The sequence below is a fragment of the Lynx canadensis genome, chromosome B1 (assembly GCF_007474595.2).
Source record: "Lynx canadensis isolate LIC74 chromosome B1, mLynCan4.pri.v2, whole genome shotgun sequence".
NCBI classification, from domain to species: Eukaryota; Metazoa; Chordata; class Mammalia; order Carnivora; family Felidae; genus Lynx; species Lynx canadensis.
The window spans coordinates 5,635,318-5,638,013 of record NC_044306.2 but is presented as its reverse complement, the minus strand read 5'-3'; the positions used below and the strand labels follow the sequence as shown (position 1 = coordinate 5,638,013).

Here is a 2,696-nt window from a genome sequence, read left to right as displayed (position 1 = left end):
TTGACAAAGTGCTAGAAGGAGCCTGACTCGGACAGGTCAGGGAGAGTGAACTGTATACAGTTGACTCATGGGGATGTAGTCAAGTTTATTTAACCATTACTGTTTTTTTTTTTAATTTTAATGTTTTATTTATTTTTGAGAGAGAGAGGGAGACAGAGTATGAGTGGGGAAGTGGCAGAGAAAGAGGGAGACACAGAATCTGAAACAGGCTCCAGGCTCTGAACTGTCAGCACAGAGCCTGACATGGGGCTTGAACCCATGAACCGTGAGATCATGACCTGAGCCAAAGTCAGATGCTTAACCAACTCAGCCACCCAGGCACCCCAACCATTACTGTTGAACATTCATTTTTTCCCAGTAGTCCATGATTAAAAGCAATGTTTCTAGACACATATTTGTGCATAGCACATTTCTATTATTTGAACATTTGTTGTTCTTTTAGTCCTGGTGAGGCTGACGTTTCTCAATGTCATTTGTTACTCACTTGTACGATCTGTAGAGTGTAAGGGTCTGGTGGGCGGAACCTGTGTCTTATTCATCTTTGTGCCTGCAGACTTTGGCTCAATGCCCAGCAGCTGTGGGACACTCAATCATATCGGAGTGATGAATGACATATATTTATTGTCTCTTTATGAATTTTCCCCACTTACCTACTAAGGGCTTAGTGCTTTCAATAAATACAGATCTAATTGTAAAGATTAAGATTTTAAGCCCTTCTGTTGGTTGCAATACTTTGAGAAGAATAGGGATCCGAAAAGGAAAGCTTTCTAATAACCACGCACTATCCCATAGGCTGTTTCCATGGAAACTGAAGCCTTGAATGAGCTAGCCGAGCACCTAGAAACAGAGTAGGTAATAAATGTAATTTCCCTCTCTCACTAACCTATCATCTTAAACTTTAAAGTTTCACAATGTCACGTTGATAGACATTGTCTCACAATAGAAGAGGTCTCAAAAATTTAGATTTTTAAGTATGGATGGATAGCACCGTGAAGCCAAAAGGGACCGCTAACGATTGGTGCACAGACCCCTTTAGAACTCACCAACAACCCAGCTTGTAGAGAACTCGAGAGAGAATCTTCTCCCCTCTGGCTTTCCCAGCCAGAAAGAAGCTCTCCTCAGTGGCAATTAGTGGCATATGATGAAAAAAATTTACAACCTGTCAACAATCAAGTTCTCCAGTAACTCTGGGATAATTGGGATATAATGTCTGCAGAGGCAGTTGCTTTCTTTCCTTTTTAACCCTTCCACATCTAGAGGCATTTATCCACTCAAATGGCAGTCTTGGGTTTTCAGTGACTGCTAACCATCCACTTTTCGTTTGTTTTGCAGATGTTTTAAGAAGACCCTTCAGACTCCACCAAAATCTATACTTCGGTAAATTCTCTCACTCTCCAGGTAAAACCTACAAACAGCCCCTTTGCTGTAGGGGCCTCGATAAAAGTTGAGTCAGCAAAGGATAAGGGGGCTTTGCCCTTTGTTGGACATCGAGGAAACCCATGCAGTTGTCAGGAAGCTTTGGCTCTGGGCTGTCCAGGACCTTTATCCACAAGCTAGTTGGAGTGTTCAGTCTTGCCTCAGTTTGACATGCCCCTTTTCTGATCCAGTGGGCATGCTCTTTTCAGACGCCATCGGGACATAAAAACCACTTGAGCACAACTGAAGGAGCTGTGGGTACAAACGGTTCAGACCCGGCAGACTGTTATTCTGATACGTAAACCAGCCTGGTGGAGCTTGATAGGGCTGCCTTTATGTTTCACACCAAGTTCTGTCCTGTTCTGGATTTAATCCCAAAGTGTCCAGCTGGGACAGTTCATCTACTCAGCCACCTGACAGTCCTGTAAACTAGTCAGTGGTGAGGTTGGCCCAGGAGTCTCCAGAGTGTACTCCTCGTGGACTGCCAGTGGGGCAAAAGGTAAAGGCGGGAGCTGGCGAAGGCCAAACAGTTATCAGTATTGAGTCCTTCATTCTTTAACCATGGCACTTCAGGTAATGTCCTTCACTAATAGAATTCCTCACTGCTGGACTGTCGGGAAAATGAAATATAATTAATCGCCGCATATAACGCTGGGACAAAGTAAGTGCTCAAAAGATAAAACTTTGCGTGGCTTTCCTTTCTCAATGACTTACGGATCTTTAGGCTACTCCTCTGCTAGACAGAAAAGGCTTTCGTGGTGGGATTTCAGGCCAAAAAACGGGAAGGAAGCAACATTTGGGGAAACAAAATCGAGGCTCCTCAAACCCTATCTGACAGACAGCTGCCCACTCACCTAACCAGAAAGCAGGCTGTGGTAGCAAGCTCCCCGTGCAAATTCAAGGTCCCAGCTGGTCTTGTATTCCTGGATATAAAGAAGACTTGGTACTGACTGTATTATCATAATCACTGAGCTATTTTAGAAGTTTTAAGAAAATCATTTTACAAATCATTTCAGCGTCTCTTACTGGGTGAGCATCATATTTCCCCCCTGACATTGGCTGCTAGGAGCTGTGTTACTGTTCTGTTTATAACTTCCGCATGTAGAATGCCGGCTGGCCCCAATATCAATGCCCTTTACAGTGGAGAAAATTGAGATGTTAAGAAGAATTAGAATCTGGACGTGCCACGGAGGCTTGTAAACACTTGGGTCTTGTGAGAAATAAGCCTGCCGGCCCAATCAAAGGAAGGTCGTGGGGACTCGCGGAGCACAGGAAAGCCA

At 44.1% G+C, this 2,696-nt stretch overlaps 1 non-coding gene across 1 annotated transcript; it reads right to left on the bottom strand.

The window, feature by feature from the left end:
• Positions 1-235: 235 nt before the first annotated feature.
• On the bottom strand, positions 236-320 carry TRNAQ-UUG. Its single transcript has one exon. It is a non-coding gene; the product is annotated as a tRNA-Gln (tRNA).
• Between the last annotated feature and the right edge of the window lie 2,376 nt (positions 321-2,696).